The sequence below is a fragment of the Lemur catta genome, chromosome 5, assembly GCF_020740605.2.
Source record: "Lemur catta isolate mLemCat1 chromosome 5, mLemCat1.pri, whole genome shotgun sequence".
NCBI lineage: Eukaryota > Metazoa > Chordata > Mammalia > Primates > Lemuridae > Lemur > Lemur catta.
In genome coordinates, this window is record NC_059132.1 from 24,472,080 (window position 1) to 24,491,423 (window position 19,344).

General features: G+C 41.6%; 1 long non-coding RNA gene across 2 annotated transcripts in view; it reads right to left on the reverse strand.

Annotated features, from left to right (window-relative positions):
- LOC123638883 overlaps nt 1-19,344 on the reverse strand; it is a 119,157-nt gene that overhangs the window by 80,007 nt on the left and 19,806 nt on the right. The window contains exon 1 of one of the 2 annotated variants that reach the window (XR_006735503.1): nt 18,017-18,077. The exons of the other annotated variant lie outside the window; for it this stretch is intronic. This is a non-coding gene — a long non-coding RNA (uncharacterized LOC123638883). Of the gene's footprint in view, nt 1-18,016; nt 18,078-19,344 lie in introns of those variants that run through there. 2 annotated transcript variants of the gene reach the window in all.

Genomic DNA, 19,344 nt, shown 5'->3' on the forward strand with positions numbered 1-19,344 from the left:
AACAAATCTAAGAGTTACCACTGAGTGTTTGTGATACGTGCTATGCACCAGGCAATACACTAAGCACTTTACATGCACTGCTCATTTTATCCCTATTATGTAACTCCTACTTTTAAATTTCAAGAACAAAAGAGATTTTGTGAGACCAGTTATAGTAATGGCCCCACTAATAGCCCCCTGTAGGCACATACTTTGTCAGGTGACTTTGTGGCTCTTCTCAGCAAGGGATGGAGTCTGTTTCCCCATTCCTGGGATCAAGGCTGGTCTCGTGATTTGCTTTGGCCAAAATAATTTTTGCAGAAGCAGCAATGTGCTAGTTCTGAGCCTATACCTTAAGAGGGCTTGCATGCTTCCATTGTGTCTCTGTTAAAACATTGCTACTGCCTGTAAAAAGCCCAGGCAAGTCTGGTATACTGTGGCAAGCACATGGAGCAGAGAAGAGCCATGCTAGCTGGGAACATTCTCAACTAGCCAGTCTCCAGCTGACCCCCCATCTGAGCCCCCAGCTGACCCCCAGCTGACCCCCCAGCTGACCACAGAAGTATAATGGAGCCCAGCCAGGATGTGTAGAACCACCCAGCCAATCCCTAGACTCTTGAGTAAAAATAAATGTTCATTGCTGTATGCCACTGAGGTTTGGAACTTGTTTGTTAAGCAACATGATTATGGCACTAGATAACTGGTAGAGGGATATATAAGTAACTTCCTCAAGCCCACCTACTAGTAAATGGAAGAGCTAGGAATTAAACCAGACGTATCTAACTTCAGAGCCTGCTATCACGAGGAAAACTTGAGAAAGAGCAAATCCCTCGGCAGTATCTGAAGTTACTCAGGATCTGTAGTCTCCTCATCAGAGGCCCTGAATTCTACCCTGAAGTCTCCATCAACTAGTCCAGGCCTCTGGCCTTAGGGTTTTTATCTTTAAAAAGGGCATAATAAAAACTTATTTTAATAAGATTCCTGTTAGGATGAAATGAGTTACCTGATACGAAAGCATCTCACAAATGGCTATGCAGTTGCCAACTTGGCGACTTGGTTAATGATCAAGGACATCGTTCTGTGCATTTCTACCAACAGCTCAAGCCTTCAGGGCTGCTCTGCCTAAAAGAGGCTCTGCCTGGGAGTCCTTGGAGCTCTCCCGCTACGGTGTGTGAGTGCACCTGTGCAGGAGGCGGGGTGGGTGGCTTGTCTTTGCAGCAGTCCCCCTGCCAATGGCAGGGGAGCTTCAGCTGAGTTCTAAGTGGGATAAAAAGGAAAAACAACAACCACCACCAACAGCTGAAGCAGCTATCAAACTCACAGAGGCCCTTAATGGTGATTTAGTGCTGGAAGATCTAGCTTGCCACAAGACTGTGACAGGACCGTATTTTTTTCTGTCGGGGGTTAGGTGAACAGTAGCGTGGCTGCATTTAAAGGCAGCGGGGAGGGGCTGCTAGAAGGGGCATTAATCATGTACCTTGGAGCACGGTCTGCACTATGAGCAGAATTAAAGGGGCAGGGAGACCAGGAGATGGCTGAGGAAAGACCCTTGGGGCAGGACATTATCAAGGAAGCACAAAAAGGAGGGCCAGGCCACCCCTTGCTTGCACCTACTCCCCAGAGGCAGTCATTGTTGTCAGTTTCTGTCATATTCTCTCATATATATACATATATATGCATTCCTCATATATATCAAGCTGTAAGTAAAGGTTGAGGGAAAAAAAATGAAGAAAGGTCATTCATTATCTTATTCCTTTCCTCACAAGAGGTGCAAATTCTCAGCAGAGTCCAGACAACCTCTGGCAAATCCAAGCATCTGTTAGAAATCACTAAATCAGTCAGCTTAGTCAGGGGCTAACATGAGTCATGCTCACACACGAGCCAAACTCAAGACCAAGACGGGGAAGTGGACAAACAACAGGAATACTTCTGGGGATCTGAACACATCTCAATGAAGAGGACAGATAAGAACGGATGGAGAGTTTGGAAGGAAAGCCCAGCTGCTAGCAAACACCATGCACTTGAACTGCGACAATATCCACTTGTGCCTTTGTGTGTAGAATCCCGTTGAGTTTGGTAAGCAAAATTAATTCATACTTTCTGTGACTACTTTATGTTTCACAGTGGAGTCTGTTACCATCCATCAAAACCATTGTCATTGTCTCTCAGAAGGAGGTGATGGAAAGAGGATAAGGCACATGCCTGGAAAAATGTCCACCATCTCTACTATTATGACAACCCAGCCCCACTATGCTACAATCTTTTTGAAAGACGCTGTTTCTGTCCTATGCATTGGTGAGGTTTTTTTGTAATTTTTTTTGTATTGCATCCATATATATGATGCGTATAATTACATCTATATCTATATAATGCAATGGTAGCAGGCTATGCACAATTTTCTGCACTTTGATATTTTCACATAATGATATGTTGTAGCATGGATTTCTTATTAACACTGTACAGCTGCCTCATATTTTTGCCTCATATTTTAACAGTTAACATAGTATTGATTCGATGTAATATAATTTATGTAACCATCTCCTATTAAAGGCCATTTAGTCTATTTCCCATCTTTTGCTTTGAAAATAATTCCTTAATAAATGACTTCATACTTCACAATACCATTTTAATTCATAATCCTTTTAAAGATTAATAAGAGATTATTTCTAACATAATTTATGTTGTTTCTATCATGGATCTCCATCTATCAAAAAACATCATTATACTCTACAACAGTTATCAAACTGAGGTCCAAAGAAGAGGTCCAAACTGATAGTCATCGGCAGAAACTAACATGTACACGAGTTGTATTTGCTTCACACAATTATTTTTCAAAATGAAATGAATTGTCAGCATTAAAATCATCAGCATTTTGTTGCAATTTAGAGAAATCACATCAAAATCAAGATGTAGGGTGTCTCTTGAATAAGCAATGCCGGACTCTCATTCTCACGCTATAGTAGCAGTCCACTGGAGGTACACAAAACCTGCTTGATTCAGATGTAAATGAGCTTCCTCAGTCACTGCTAGCAAGATAGGAACCCAGATTGCTCCATGTCTTTGCACGCTGTGTCAGTTGACATTTATCAACACACATTCTCTGTTTTCTTCTCTACAGCAGAGTTGAGAAAAAAGTGAAACATTTTCCCACTCAAATGCCTTTTCATAGTGGGGAAAAAAACCAAACAACACTCATACTCACTACCACTCCCTATCGCCTTATACTCAGAGACTTCTTCACTCAGTTGCGTGACCAGCCTCTCCTCTGAAAGCATTTGAGTTTGCAATCACATGCTTAAAAGAACCAGACCCTCCCTAAAGTCAAGCATAATTTCAAGGCCAGCCCCAAAGCTGCCTATTATCTCCCTCCTCTCTCTCTTTAAAGCCCCTTTCCATTTGTCAAATTTTTTGACATTTGACCTGGGAAGGATTTTTTTTTTAATAATATTTCTTTTAAAAAAAATCCTAAGTGTGTCCAATGGAGTTTGCAGCTAAAGTGGCCAATCCATTGATTCTGGAGAAAAGAGCAGCTGGCAAAACTAATCAACGTTGGACATTTGCATCTTTTTCCCTTTTGCATGGTCTCCCCTGGTGCTGGGAGATTGGTTTTCTGTGTGGGAAGGAGCGCATGGAGAGCAGCTGCTGTGTCCTAGTCTAGTGCAGAGTAAAGAAGAGAGCGTGGCACAGAATTCATCTACCAAATATCCCAACAGGTTAACAGGTTCTGGAGTGAGTAAGTCACAGCTCTTGCTTTTGAAGGTTCTTTGTATTGAGTAAAAAAGATTCTGTGTTTCTGGGAAAAAGAAATTTTTCTCTTCAAATTCGCTCTCTTTATATACTCTAGGAAGCAAGATGATGCTTCGTAGGCATAAAGACCTCCTACCAATGAGATATTGACAAGAGAAAAAATTAAATACAAGCGTGAACTTGAAAAAATAAACATATGCATGCTTCTGCAAACAGGCAGCAACGTAATGTTCACCACAAGTTATTAAGTGCTTCCTTGGCCAGGTATCATGCTCAGTGCTATACATGCATTATCTCAATTAATTCTCTCAACACCGAAAGATATGTGTTCGTTAACCCTGCTTTATAGATGGAGAACTGAAGATCAGAGTGATTTCTGCAAGGGCTCTGGGCTTGTAAATGTCAGATCTGGGATTCATCGAGGTCTTTCGGCATCCCTCGTACCCTTAGCTAGCCCCCTGGAAAGATGCTTTTGCAGAGCAAGCAGTCTACAAAGAGGTTTGCGTTGGATTCTCGATGCGTTCCACTGAGATTCCCTTTGGAATCTCTAATGCTGCTGATGATAATCATTCAGGAAGGAGACTTTTGATCCTATCCGTTATGTTACTTTTTTCCCTTCCACATCCTCTTAACAAAAAGCAAGCTATTGTCGGCCACCTTCTCCCTCAAACAACTCATAATTGAAGTAGCTACCCCATGATCTTACTTCCATTCAGAAAGTTATTTTATTTTATTGGCCACTTCTCTGTCTGGCATGTCAAAGCTCTCCTTCATGTCCTAAAAAGTCAAGTCACCAGCACTTGCTGCTGACAGCACACCATTCACTGCAACTCCTTAGCAGGAGGTCCGAGAGCCACACTTACCCCAGGTCACCTGTCCTATAATCCGTGAAGCTTCAGGTTTCACACCCCACCTCTGTCCAAAAAGGTCTTTAGTGATGTTGTTTCTTAAATAATTATTTTTTTAGTTTGCATAGAGTAAAATTCATTCTTCGTGATGTACAGTTCTATGAATTGTAACCACTTACAGTCAATTACTTTGGAAAATAGTTGGGCAGTTTCTTATAAAATTAAACATAAATTTACCATATGACCCAGCCATCCTATTCCTAGGTATTTACATAAGTGAAATAAAAACGTATGTTCACAAAAACTCTGTGCACAAAGGTTTCTAGCAGCGTGATTCATCATCACCAAAAATTGGAGCCAATCTAAATGTCCCTCAACTGGTAAATGGATTAACAATTTGTGAAACATCCGTGCAATGGAATATTACTCATCAATAAAAAGGAGTAGGCTACTGATACACACAAAAAACAACTAGATATTCACCCAAAAGAATTGAGTTGAATCTCTACCTCACATGATATATAGAAATTAATTCAAAATGGACTATAAGACCTAAAGGTACAATTACAGAACTCTTAGAAGAAAGCATAGATATAAATCTTTATGACCTTGGATTATGCAGTATTTTTTAGATGTGACAACAGAAAGCACTAGCAAAAAAAAAAAAAAAAAAGGAAAAAAATAGATGAAAAGGACTTTATCAAAATTAAAATCTTTTTTGCTTCAAAGTATGCCATCAGTAATGGGGAAAGATAGCTCACAGAAAGGGAGGAATTTTTGAGTGACCAGGTAGAGAAAACAGAAAAGCCACATGGTCAGAGCAGCACTTAGGATTTGTTACAGAAGTAGGAAGGCTTGGCGGGAGATGAGCTTGCAGGTTGCAGTGTGTTAAAAGGCCACTGCAGGCATTATCCTGTCTTCAGTGTTTTAAATAAAGATGCCATTCTCATTGTGTCCATATTCTCTGTGAGAATCTTAAAAAGTGACCTCACTTTTACTATCCTCAGATAAGGTCTATATTAAATCTTACCATTGAGTAAAAAATTTCAGCCAACCTCTCTGTACTCACAAAACAGCCATCTCAAAGGTGTTCGTTTTTTAAACTCAACTGACCATTAGCTTTGATATTATTAGAAACAGACACTCTTCAAATAGAAGTTTACTTTCTAAATTATTCTTCTGGTGAAGAGATCAGACTTCACACATACCAAGAGACAACACAGAGTACAAACTTGGTAAGTGTGAACATATGGCCATGGGAAGTCACAGAGATAAGTATAATATTAAATAAAAGCATGAAACAAAACACTGGTGAAATAAATCATTGAAGACACAAACAAATGGAAAAAACATCCCATGCTCATGGATTGGGAGAACCAATATTATTAAAATGTCCATACTGCATTCTAGCCAGGGGGGACAGAGCAAGATCCTGTCTCAAAAAAAAAAAAAATAGATAATAAGTAAAGAAGAGAGATGGAGGAAGGGTTCAAAGATATGAATGCAGGATACTTTAGAAGAGCAGAGAGTTGCAATTTGGGCCTTCCTGCCTAATACAAGCCATCTGGTGACTGCGTCTGAACAAGCCCTACTAAGTCTTTCCTCATAGAGTTATTTTTTGCTACTGTTTATTCCATACTTCATCTTTGCAGGAAAATGAGTGGATTTTTCCCTGCACATAGCAGGGACGGTCAGAGCAAGGAGGTGAGGAGGAGCAAGGCAAAAACAAGGAGTGATTAAGAGTGAAGGGTAGCAATGCCCTTCTCCATATCCCTTTTCATTCTCTCCGCGTTGGAATATAGATCTGAGGTTTTACACAAAGCTCAGACACAACTTAAGCCGTAGATGCGGTTCCTTTCTCCAGTCCCAACGGCTCCCAGTCAGCCGTAGGCCTTGTGTAGGGAGCTTTCAAACCGCTACCCAAGGTTTAATTAATTTTCTGCAAAAAGTGATTGGCTGACATGACAGCAATAAACATCAAATTCCATTAATTAATACTGAGACATCAGTGTCCGTGTTGTTTCTCAATTACACACTCAGATGCAGCCACACTTATGCTGGCATCAGTTTGGTCGTGGGGCCCAGTCAGGGCTGTTAAAATGGAAGGAGGACCAAGGGGGGGTGGGGTGCAGGTGGCATCTGGCTTTGGCTGAGATAATCAGCTTGGAGGAATTCACACTCCAAAGCCCACTCCCCAGAGGAGGGTTTAAGAGACCTCGATGAAAGGATTTAAATTTGGTTGGGTGAGGCGTTTTCATTTTGCTGATGGCCTGGAAGGGAACTGTGAGCTTGATGAAAACAGCACTTCCCTCGGGTTCTAAGACGTACTCTTCAGCCGGCTCCCCTCCCATTGTTCTTTCTTGCTTGCTTTTGTTCCTAGCTATAGTCATCTTCAATTTCACGTTAATTCAGAAGAGAGTCAAAGGGGAACAAAAAGCAATCTTTGCTTCTCCCACTCAAGTGAAAAACCCTAAAGGGACCATGTCTCCCATCAGGCACATGTCTTAGGGCCTGGAGACAAAGTAAAAATGTTCTCATGCACAATGGAAGGTTAGGTCGTCGAGATAAAACAGTGTGATTAAATCTTGATAGATCTTTGTCTTAAGAGTGAAAAGAAAAAAAAAAAGAAAGTCTTGTTTGCCAGGTTACAAAGAGCCCCGTTGGCAATCCCCGCTTAATCAGGATCTTGATGAGCCTATTTCCCCTCCCAGGACTAAGACACCAAGGAAGAGTCTATTTGAGGCAGCCTCTGGCCCATTCCCACGTGGTTGCTCTGTCCCTGTCACTCCATAGGCTCATAGGCTCAGCCCTGGGAAACAGCTGTTTCATTATTCCAGCAATTTTATGGTAATTGTTTGGACTTCAATTTCAAGATTATGAAAATAAAGCCCTAGCCCCACCCAGCCTTAGAGGGTAACGGACAAAGTTGATAATTGTTAAATTTCTTCCATACCTTTACGGGGAAGTGTCGTTCCCTTATTAATAAGTTAATAATCTTTTCCAATTTAAGGGTGGAGTAACAAAGACCCAAAAAGTGAAGCAGTTTGCCCAAGGGCACTCCCCAGATGGATGACAGGTCCCTAACAGATACAGAGTGATCTGAACAAGGGAGCAACGGCACGGGGTGGGCTGCAATGAGAACGTGCCTTCCGGATGCTCGGGCTGGGCCTCCCCACTGCAGGGGCTGAGCTTGGTGGGGTTAAGATAGGGTGGATTTGTTATTACTATTTATTTCTGTTGCTGTCTTTAAAAAGGCTGGGAAGAAGGGGACTGCTCAGGCCTGAAAAGTTCAGAGCTGCCCAGATAAAAATTAAATGGTCGAGGTTATGATGGCATCATTTCAGAGACAGATGCACTCTGTTTAGAAATTAAAAAAAAAAAGAAAAAGAGAGAGAAAAGAAAAGGCCCTAATCTGATACAAAGGATGGGAATTAATGCCGAGGAAGGAATCAAAATATTCGATTCTATTCCTCGGTCCCCTCACCAACTAGCAGAACAATTTTGATCATTTCACTTAACTTCTCCGGGCCGCTATCTTTCATTTGTTTCAGGGTGCTCAGTTAAACCTGCTCTGCTGTCAGGGTTGGTATGGGATAAGAACCAACGGCATTTGTGAGCAGAAAGCTCCAACAACCTTTAAATAGGCCCCGCTATGCGTTGGGAGCTGGGTGTCTACCACTTAGAGAACAATGGCTAAGGTTAAGAAGTTTTCAATATGTCCCAGGCACTAGGCTACATACTTGGCAAACTGTCCCATTCAATCTTCACAAATACCCTGTAAGTACTAGCATTGCTCTAATGCAAAAGATGAGAAAACTGAGGCTCAGAGATGTTAAGATCTTCCCCAAGAATCACACAATGAGTAGGTGGCACAGCCAGGATTCAAAACAAATTTTGCCTAATTCTGGCACCGGAGCACTCACATTCTAGGCCATTCTCCATGGCAAAAGCACTCCGGGGTCATTCGGATTAGCCGTGGTGTGCAAAAGGAAAAATATTTCTGGCCCGAAACAAGTCCTTTTACCCGCATCAGCGGGCCTTGGTCCCAACTCTGAGAGGAGTGCCTGCGGGCACAGAAGGCAGGTGGCGAAGCTTGTCGGGGGAGGCAGGGCTTGGGGCACGCACGGCCCCGAGCAGCCTGAATGCTCCACAAATCAGCACGTGGCTCCCCGTGCTCGAGTTCATTCCAAACAAATCCATTAAAAGCACCATCTTAATGAATATTTTATACGGTTATGACATAGTGAGTCCCATTTAGGAGGGGCTCTTACTAAAGGCTGAGACAATGAACTACTGAAATAGCCAACTAATCATCAAAGCCAATAGAAATCTGGTCAGGGGACACAATAGTTTTACACAAAGAAAATAAAAAAGAAAACCACATACTCACTTCCTGCTGGTAAAAAAAAAAAAAAAATTCTTTTTTTAACTCTACCTACCATGTTCAAATACTGCCAGCCATAGGAAAAGGCACCTGTTACAATAATTAATTTGTTGTTCCTCGGCTCCTTCGTGGGTTCGGAAGAAAGTTCATGTACATATTTATTTGTTTACGTAGGTTCTGTCTTTGAGCTTTTAAAGAACATGCACACACACTTAAACATATACACACATCTTAACCTACTTCCCTAGAAGTTAACAGAAAGTGGGGAAGAGGAGACACTCCTAAGAGACAAATCCAGTGGTGTCCCATGCGCCCTTCTACACCACTTCTCCAAGCCTTGCCCCCTTCCCGGGAGAACTTGGTGTGGCTCAAGGACTTTGGATGAGAAAGACGCTGAGCCTACAACACAGACGGCAAACTGGTGGCCTGGGTGGAAAGGCACCCTGTGTTCTGTTTGGTCTGCTCGTCTTGACTTGCCTCCTGTTTGAAAGAAACTTGAATTTGTTGTTAACATTTAAAAATCTGGAGATTTCACAAACTTTTCTGAGTTTCTGACTTCTCTTGAACAATATGGAGAGCTGAGCACACAGGGCCCGCATTCCAGCACAGCCACCGCCCACGAGGGCCCTGTTGTCACTGGCAGAAGCACCGAGCTCCCCCATTCCTGGCCTCCAGAGCATGTCCCTGACAGGAAGACAGGCTCCCTCACCACTTGCCATTACCCTTGCAAAGCTGTTTTGCTTAGAATTGAAAGGAAAGCAAGATAGTTTTCATACCCACATTTCTATCTAAAGTGGGAAAAGGAATGGCAGACTGGGATAGCCACATATTTGCAGAAAAATAGGAGAAAACCTAAAGCCTAATTCTGAGTGGGAATGAAGACTATGCATTTGTCTTTCATGTGCAAACAACATCCAGGCTGGTGTAATTTAAGTTTCTTGCCTGGCCTCTGTGGGCATTTGAGATAGAAAACCTGGTCTAAAGTCACTAAAGATGTCTAGAAATTGGTCTTTAGGCTCTGGTTTTACTCCTGTAGCTCCAGGTCCCTTCCTTAGTGCTTGGCACAGGGCTGATCATATAGAAAAATAAAATGCATAATGAACTAAATTACTAAAATTACACTGCCCTGATTGGAACAGATTTCTGGGTCCCATTATACTAAGTGAAGTATCCAAAGAATGGAAAAACAAGCATCACATGTACTCACCAGAAAACTGGTTTCCCTGATCATCACCTAAATGTACATCAGGGAAGGATACCAATTGGATATCAGACTGGGATGGGGGGGTGGGGGGAGGGGATGGGTGTATGCCTACATGACGAGTGCATTGCGCACCCTCTGGGGAATGGTCATGCTTGAGGGTGCAGACCCGGGGAGGTGGGGGGGGGAGGGGATCGAGGTATGAATACATGGCGAGTGCCAGGCGCACTGTCTGGAGAGTGGGAGCGGACGCGCTTGGGACTCTGACTCGGGGGGATGGGCGGGACAGGGACAATGTATATGATCTGAACTTATGTACCCCCATGATGAGCTGAAATAAAAAAATATATATTATAAAAAAAAAAAAAGAAAAAAGAAAAAAAAAAAAAAAAAAAAAGATTTCTGGGTCCCACCTACCCTATGCTACCATCCTTCTTTCTTGCTGGTTTAAGAATCCTTCCAGAGCCTTTTTGTGCTCTAAATAAAACTTTATTTCAGGACCAATCACATCGGAAAGAACCTGGCAATGGAGTTCACATAGAGACTTCAGTGATTGGCTTGATAACATATTCACTTGGGGACCAACCACACTCAGATTTAAATTCCAGCTTTGCCACTCACTGTCTCAGCCTGGGTTTCCCAATAGCAGCCCCTGAGATAAAGATGTGTGTGGTTTATTAGGGAATGTGATCCCCAGAATGAGGGGCAGGGAAGTGAAGAGGGAAGGAGGAAAAAGCAATACGAGGATGCACTAACTGCTACAGGCAAGTGGATACTTCATACCGGAACTGAGGACCCTTATGGACGTGCGTCAGACTTGTCCGCCAGGGACAAGAGCCTTTATCCGCTGGCTCCTGCCCACATTGGCAGAGCGTTGCCCCATGGCATATTAACATCCCCGCACAAGCACAGGAAGCCAGAGAGACTAGCAAGGCCAAGAAGATGTAAGATGGTGTACAAAAGCCATCCCATACAATGACCTTGATCAAATTATTTCAATTCTCCAAACCTCAGCTTCTCCATCTGTGAAATGGGATAACACCATGAGTGTTTCCTTTTTAGGGATGGAAGGATGCAATGAAATAATCCATGTAAAGCTTATAACAAAATGCCCAGCACATAGTATATGCTAATGAATGGCAGTCTCTAATATTTTAAGCACTGCACACCCTGGAGGACTTTATCTGAGAGCTCAGCGGGAATAATTAATGAAACCAAACAATGGTAATTATAATCTCAGTGTTTGCTTAGAAAGACATGGCAAACTGGCTGCTGCTAGGCCAATTCTGTCCCACAGACATGTGGTTTTTGCTTCCTATACTATATATACATATATAAATATATAATGTATATTTTAACAGAAATTGATTTGTTGCCAACATTTAAAGTTCAGAAAATTTCCTATAAAAATCCAGATTTTCAGCTTACTCTTGACAAATGGAAAGATTTGGCCCCACGGGGCTGGCGTTCCCACTGCCAGCTGGAGTCCAGTAGTGGTGACCCTTTCAGGTGGGTCATGTCTTTTCTAATGTGCCACTGTCCCTTCTGAGTCTGCTTCCCTCATTGGCAACCTGCCTGCCACCAGGGACATCTGTGTTTGAAACCCCTGGCCTGACACTTAACCTAGAAAAGCAGGGTCCCTGGAAACTCAGCCAGGACCCCGGGAGAGAAAATGCAGGAAAACAGCAAGACTTTGTTTTTCAGCGAGGAGGCTGAAGAGCCACCCGAGCCCCGTGGAACGCACTGTCCTTGTGATGGAGAGCTAAGTGAGTCCCGCTGAGGGGAGAGTGTGTGGTTCCGGCGAGACTGGCTATTACCAACCTGAGGCTGAGGTCACCCCAGCCGCTCCTGGTGCCTGCAACTCTGTTTATTTCATTCTGGTTCGTACCAGAGATTTATTTTTATGAACAGTGAACATTTTTTGTAACATTCCCTCATTTAACCTTCATTATCAAAGTCTCTGCCCAAAGCCCATATAAGCACCATTATTGCCCATATAACATTTTCCAACATAAACCATTTAAGGCATTTTCCCCCCATTTTTATTTATTTCTCTTCTGTTACATTTCATTTGAAATGTGCATGGGGGAGAATGTGTCTTGTTTTTATGTTGTCTCCTAGAGACCATAAGCCCTAATGGTGGGGGCTGCCTATTTGGGAGGTTAATAAGCAATGGGGACATTCATCATATGGAACAAACAACCAGGATATGCTGGCCTCTTAAAAAAAGTACTAGAAAGGAGTTTTGTGTGACTGAGGAAATTGAAAGGAAAATAACCCAGCTTTTTTGTGTCTGCTGAAAGTGAAGAGAAGAAGAAACATGGTGGCTCCAAAAGAGGAAGCCAGAAGATGACGAGCACAATGCTGTAGTATTGCTCCTCCAATCACCCGCTAATAAGTCAATTCCCCATGGACGATGACAGTATGATGCATATCCCTGAACCCTCAGTCTCTGGTCAGTGGGTAATTTAACAAGATTTTGTACTCTTAGAAACTCAACTGGCATAAACAAAAATGGTAATACATTGGCTCACACAGTTGGAAAGTTGTATGCAAGAACTAAAATAGTGTCTGTTATAGTCTGAATATGTTCCCCCAAATTCATATGCAGAAACTTAATCCTCATTGTTTCATTGTGGTGGTATTGAGTGGGGCCCACTGGGGAGTGATTAAGTCATGAGGGCCCCACCCACAGGAAGGCATTGGTGCCTTATCAAAGGGCCGGAAGGAACCAGCTTATGCCCTGTTTGTTCTTCTGCTCTTTGACCCTGTGAGGATATATAGTTTGTCCCCTTTTTGCCCTTTTGCCTTCCATCACATGAGGATGCCACCATGAGACACTGATGGAGTGGGCCCTCACTAGACGCTGAATCTGCTGGCACCTTGGCCTTGGACTACCCCATCTCCAGAAGTGTGAAAAATAAGTTCCTGTTGTTTAGAAATTACCCAGCCTCAGGTATTTTGCTATAGCTGCACAAACGGACTAAGGTGATGTCTTTATATTCTCTGTCTTTGTTTCTCTCTCTCTTTCCTAAACATTCCCCCTTCCTTTCTCTCTACTGCTTTTGCTTTGGGTAGTCACAATGTTCACCAAGAAGCTCTAGGCTTACATTCCTACAAACTCAGTAATTCCAATAATAATAGGAAGGAAGAAAGGAAGAAGGAAAGGGAAAGAGCAAGTTTCTTTTCTTCCCCCATTTCGCCAAAAGTCCTCATATAAATCATCTCAGTGGCCCAGTTTGAATCCCTGAACAAACGACTCTGGTCGGGGATAAGGAATACATACACTGGAAAGCCAAGGGTCAGCCTACCCTACCCATGGGCCGAGATTGGAGGCAGTGGAATGCGTATGGGGTTGGCACAAGCAGTAGAGGCCCACCACAGAAGAGGTGAACGATGTTGTTGCATAAAGAAAACAACAGCAGTCAGAAGCCCTGGACAATTCCTTCCAGCTCTAGTGTAACCAGCTAGGATGTCGTGCAAATTAAATTTAATTCAGTGCCACAAATGTGTACTGTGTCTATGTGCTAAAACCTGAGAAGGTAAAGTTGCAAAGCCATTGACAATGATCTCAACAAATCTATTCACTTGTAGAGGCCAGAGCTAATGAATCTTTAGGAAACCTCCTGCGAGGAAAAACAGTAGAAGTACATGCAAGGTGCAAGGGTATTTTTAGATTCCCCCAGATGCAGAGCCTGAGATTAGGATTTGAGTGTAGGTGACTGATATTTGGGTTGTAATCTAGGAAACCTGGGTAGAGTACTGGGGAAGTGGGACAGGGAGGGGAAGGATGCCAACACAGGGAACCATCAGTGAGTTACCACTGTGTGCAGGTGGATCTTAACCTGCTGGGAACTCTGGGAGTCAGTGTAGAGCATATGCCTCCAAATTATTTAACAGGCTAAGGTGGGGGCTGATGGCGAGGAAACTGGGGTATTTATATATGAATTTGTGGCAATCGTTGGCTAAGGGCTGCTGAAGGATAAGGTTGTAATTCCCCAGACATTTCTAGCCTGAGTGTGGACAGAATGGGCTTTCAAGGCCAGGGAAAGCCCTCAGGCAAAGAGTAGCAGATGCTAGTGGCTGGCAGTCAGACAACTGCACTGAAATGGTAGGGCCTGGGGGTTAGGTTGGGCACTGCAGTATCTGATCTTAGGGGAGAAATCATTTTGCTAGTCTTTCCTAAAAAAGGAAATTGGACAGGCAAATCCCCAAGGGCCTAACCAACTCTAAAATCCTAAAATGCAAGATTTAGTCTAACAATCTTGTTTTATATTAAGATTAATACTTCTATGTTGGCTTGTCTCAAGATGATTTTAAAGCAATCTGAAAATGGGTGGGTGGTAGAAAGTGAAGGGAGCTGAAAGAGTGATGAGGTTAATGATTTTGTGGTCAAAAACCCAGGACTCTACACAAAATTTATTCATCATAACAGCCTAACTTGTAAAAAAATCTACTTACTTTTAACCCTATGATCTCTGCCCCTGCACCGGCAAGGTGGAATCACAGCCCGTGGGCCCTGGCACGAGTACCCTGAAGGCTGTGGTTTCATAGAGAAGATAACTGAGGCTAGAGTTGGTTATGAGCTCCTGGCCAAGTGCTCCCTGCTGTGCATGGCCAGTGACAGGAACCAAGAGGGGCATGTAGAAAACCAGGCTTCAGAGGAGAAATTAATTTCTTTTCTATATTCAAGCGCTTATATCGCCTTCATACTTCCAAAGCCTCCTCCCAGCTCAGAGAGGTTGATTATATTTGCTTATATCACTTTTAGCATTTCTTACCTTTGGAAGTATTTTAGTGGCTGTCATGTAGACAGGGTGCCAAAACATTTTTGGAACAGACCCCTGGCTCTATGTGGCTACAGTTTCAGAGTAGGCCTGCCCATTCCAACAAAACCCTGTTTCCCAGAAATCTGCCTGTAAAACACAAACTCCTTGTGAACCCACACTGGGCCCTGCACAGAGCGTGTGAGTTCCCTGGGACAGGTTTGTCGTCTTCTCATTTCTTAAGATGTGTTCTGGCAAATTAGATTTCTTCCTATGTTTTCCCTTCCCTTTCTTTTTCCATTCCATAGAGCACCACTATTGTTGTTTCTAAAGGAAGCTCAAGAATTGCATTTGATTGTAAAGGATGGAGCATTTAAAGACTGGGGATGGAAAAATGAAAATCATAGAATCCAGCAATGAACCAGGACAATGGAGAGGAAACTCTCCCCGAAGCCCTGTTGATGCTGAACATCTCCCAGTGCCCTGTCTGTGCAACTCATTGGAAAGAAACGGCATTTCTCCCTAGTCAAGCACAAGATCAAACTAGTCATAATTAAAGTCCTCTGTATGCGCACAATACTGGAGTAGCTTCTAGTTGTGTCCTCCACTAGGGTTAGTTTTGCTAGAAAAGAACTTAATTTAGCAGATTTGGGAAATGATTTGAGCATTGCTGGGCACTATTTAGGAATGGAGAAAGGATACCCTTTCGTGGACAAATTTGATCCTACAACGAACACCGACTTCCATAGTCTTCTCTCAAGTTTTAGCACGAACCTCTGGCAGCAGACTTCCCTCTAGAAAAAGAATTATTCGTGTGGCTCAGTGGCTGAGAGAAACTGGAGTGGAAATGTTTCTTGAATTAGGGTTTAATAGTGGTTAGTGATAATAAAAGCTACCTTCTATTGAGAGGTTGTTATACATTAGACAGGATTCCAAGTATCTTATATTCATTTAAACCAAAAAAATCCCACAGGGAAAATGCTGTTAATGTTCCTGTTTTACGGATTAAGAAACTAATCACATCTTCTCCTTTTCTTATATTGCACAAAAAACAATGCTAAAAACAACTAATATGACTTCCGCTACTATTGCTACTATGATTAATATTAATCATGCAGTTAAAATTAGTTAATTTAACCAGTTACTAAGCATTATGAAATGCCCAAAGTTTAAAACAGTGCCAGACATTATTGATAAAAATAAGAGAAACAAGAAATGACAGTCATATACATATTCAAACAGAGTTAAGGCGTAAGACAGGACCTTGGGGACAAGTGTATGCAGTGAACTTCCTCAAGCAAAATACTACTGTTGCTCAATACTATACCTAGAAGGAAAACCAGGAAATAAAAACAGTGGCATTCTAAACTAAATTCTTATCCAATTTTAATGTGTTTAAGACTGAAATGTACAAATAAAATTCTTAGAAAGCCTCAGAATAAAAGTGGCATACACATCTCAAGCATTTATGATAACAGAGGTTCATAAGAAAGAGGTTTTTCTTTCCTTTTTTAGAGACATAATCATTGTGTTGCCCAGGCTAGAGTGCAGTGGCTTTTCACAGGTGTGATCCTAGTACACTGCAGGTCTTGAACTCTTGGCCTCAGCCTCCCAAGTAGCTGGGACTACAGGCACACACCACAGCCCACAGTGGGAGGTGCTTTTCTAAAAGCAGCAGTAATGAAAATTGAACTTTTGTTTTTTCTTTACTTTCTTTTAATTAGGTATAAGTACTAATTTGGGGATAGTGTATGCTGATATTACAAAGAAAGTATATAGAATAAATACACACACACAATCATTTTCCAGACCTTAAAGACATATTGATGCTGCCTTGAGTCTTATTTTTAGACACTGTCATGTCATTATTTTGACTGTATAAAATATGAACATTTTCTTGATACGTACAGAGATATTACATACCAGTATGTATAGCATTAATAAACAACACAACAAGAATAACAGTAAGAAAACCTAATAATATGAGACCAACATACAACCCAATTGAAATGGGCAGAAGACATGAAAAAAAGTTCACAATGAAAAGAAACACCTTTGGCTTACAAATGTATGATAAAACATTCAACCTCAGTTAAATCAAGGGGTAAGACAACATTTTAACCTTAAAATCTGAAAGACATTGTCATGAAACATATACTTCATTGGCCCCCAGCTCATAATAAACGTTGCAGGTAGCTCAATGTTGACCTCAGTGCTTTTCATAAAGAATACAATGGTTTTTCCTTTTTATTCTTCTCTTATCCCCAGGCTATGGTTTTTCTCACTTTGGCCTCTTAATATTTTTCTTCCAACAACAATATTGGCTATGTCTGTACAGAATTCCTAATCCAAATAGTTGAATCAAAATATTTTGTAGTCCATGTATGCAACATCAGAGAAAAGTCCCTCCCATGCATCTGAATTATGAGGAAACTTATCATTAAGCCCTTGGGTCTAAATGCTATATTTCCACAGATATCAACATTCTTTGAAAAGAGCTGCTCAGATGAAATTGGCAAAGCTATCACTTGCTTCTAAACACCAGCCAATCAGGGAACAAAGAAAGAAGGGAAAAGCCATTTAAATGAGTTTGATTCTCAATTTGGATAAATTTTTAATTTTTGAAAAATATTTATTATTGTATCCATGAAATGTTTTTAACTTGAATATAAAATTTTAAATATAAATAATAATGCTTATTAATGCTCATTTACATGCTTTATCACATTTAATTCTTACAATAACCCTGTAACATAAGTGCTATTATTATTCCCAACTTACAGATGAACAAGCTAATGTTTAGAGAGATTAAAGAATTTTCCCAAACTCACATGACTAGTGAGTGGCAGAGCTTTGTATCAACCCCAGGCAGTCCCTTTTTGAAATCTAGTTTCTTAACCACTCTACCACTCTACCAAAAGAGTGTATCACATAAACTCTTTCTGTGTCCAGAAAATAATTTTGTTTGCCCTCATGCTGCATTTCCATAAAGGTGAATTTTCCATCTCAGAATCTACTGCCCCTTGGGGTGAGACCAGTATTCAGTGATGTTTAGAGAGCACAAAGGGTACCTTCTCTGTGTTTTCCTCACCTCTAAGTTTTCCCAATAGACTCGCTCCAAATGCTTCTCCTGGTTGGACATTATCCAAATGCTCTCTTTTATCTTGGCTTCTAGAATGCTAATCATCCTGCATCATCAAGCAACATTCCCTGTAAAGATAAAGAATAGACCAAGTCCAGTGGTACCATCAGAGTCTTGGCTAAGAGCACAGGGAAAGAGCTGAAGTCTGCCATATGCCACAACCTCTTCACAGATACTTTCTACATGATCTAAGAATATACAATAAAACCAATGGGAAAGATTATGGGGAGATAGATTTCAGCTCCATCTGGACTGAGCTTATTAGTAATTGGAGTTCTCTCAGGAAGAGGTGAGATCCCCTGTTTGCTGGAGTGATGTAAGCAGAGGATGAATCATTAATTGGCAGAAATGCAAAGGGGTGTCAAATCTCAGGTGAAAAGTTAGTTAGCTCAGAAGTTTCCAACTTTGCTTCTTGATACATTGCTATGGCCATAATCACTCATGTGGTACATCATGGGTAATTTTTTACTACTAATACAGAATGATATTTGTGATTGATTTTGTAAATTATATAAATTAAAGTGGATCTGTATCAGTTCTTGATTACAAGCAACAGAAACTATTAAATGGATATGGAACAGCTCAGAGAATTGAAAGGAAAAAATTGCACATATCCATAAGTCATATTATCTCTATAGTGAGTAAACTGGCCTGACCTACATCAAGGGGAAATTTTTACTCTTGCCTACATTATTCCTCCTGTGTTGTGACAGAGTGAAAGCTGAGAACCATTGTATGTGTGGTCTTTAAGATTTCTTCCAAGCCTCAGACACTAGGATTCTGTGATTCTACAGGGTAAGGGAATAATAACACAGAGCAAAGCCATTCCAGCCTCAGATCCTGTGAGTGTCATAAGAGCACAATTAACTGGCCATGTTGCTAAGGCAAAGTCTGCAACGATTTTATGGCACCAGAATGGCAGGCCGGCCCCCTTGCTCCCTCTGAGAGAGTTGCAAGAGGTAAAGCGACAGAGTTACTTTACTTGCAGCAGAAACCAAGCTACCTGTGTGAGACTCAAGCAATGAAATTCAGAGAAAGAGAGAGAAAGAAAAATTTTTTCCTTCACATTGACAGAAGAGCTTATATACAAAAGAGGATGGAATAAGAACCTATCTGAGGAAATTATCTTAAGCAAGCATGAGGTGTGTGTATATGTGTGTGTGAAGAAGGAGGGGAAAATCTAGTTCAAAATATCAAGTATTTTGAAGAAAATATCCCTGTCTTTGCTCACCATGGAATCTAAGGAAACAAGCCTTCAAGGAGAGGGGAGCACATGC